Source organism: Branchiostoma floridae, chromosome 5, assembly GCF_000003815.2.
Source record: "Branchiostoma floridae strain S238N-H82 chromosome 5, Bfl_VNyyK, whole genome shotgun sequence".
Classification (NCBI taxonomy): Eukaryota; Metazoa; Chordata; class Leptocardii; order Amphioxiformes; family Branchiostomatidae; genus Branchiostoma; species Branchiostoma floridae.
In genome coordinates this window covers 3,902,557-3,903,519 of record NC_049983.1, presented here as the reverse complement: position 1 = coordinate 3,903,519, position 963 = coordinate 3,902,557, and positions in this window count along the sequence as shown.

Below are 963 nucleotides of genomic sequence, written 5' to 3'. Positions count from 1 at the left end.
CCTTAGAGATAGTATCAGTGCTGGCAAAGGATAGTATTAGTAGCCAGCCAAAGGGAGTCAAACGGGCACCTGGTGCGGCTATACTAAGTCCCTTGCCAGCTTTGATACTATCTCTAAGGCACCGTAGGGTCTGCTTGGAGACCAGAGGGGTTGGGCTATGGAAAGTAGTTATGAGCATCAGAGATGGCAAAGTGAGCGAAGAGAGATCGGACCTTTCAGGCCGTTGAAGTGAATTACTGTTGGTCCGGATGCACGTGCAATTAAACGATTTACTCAGTGGTAAACGTATGGTACACATAACTATTTTTTTTGAACGGGGCATCAACACCAATTTTGAACGGATGGCACAGCCATGGTACACTTTGTCGGAGGGATCAGTAAGAAATCCCGGCCACTACTATATGACCCCCCCCCCCCCCCGCGGCCCGACCGAAACCTCTGTTTGGAGAATAGATGATTACGCCATACAGCCCCACCGTGCCCCCGACGCTGTGCCCTAGGGAAAGGCACTTAACACGACCTTCCTCGCTTCATCCAGGTGTAGAAATGGGTACCTGACTTCTGTCGGGAAGGTAAAAGACTACTTTTACCTTCTGTCTGTACTGTGTATGTGGCACTGTTAATATAAGTTACAAAACTTGAGTGCAGTGCCACATTGTCCTCGTCTGTCAAAAAGCAAATAGAAAAAAAATCTCCCGAGGGTTGAAGAGTACAACACAGTGTAACCTTTAGCTTTAAATTTCTCAACTTGTGCAACAGGTTGAACCACTTTCCAGACTAAACCATTTGAAAAAAAAATACGAGAAGGCTAGCAAAATCTGCACGTACATTTTACCCTTAGTTTGAATTGAAATCGTTTTTCTGTCAGTTTTTCTTTCGTAATAATACATATTCATGGAGCAATATTCGAGCAAGTTTTCTACGTACGATAATTTGTCAACGTAACCCCCTAGAGTTGTAGTG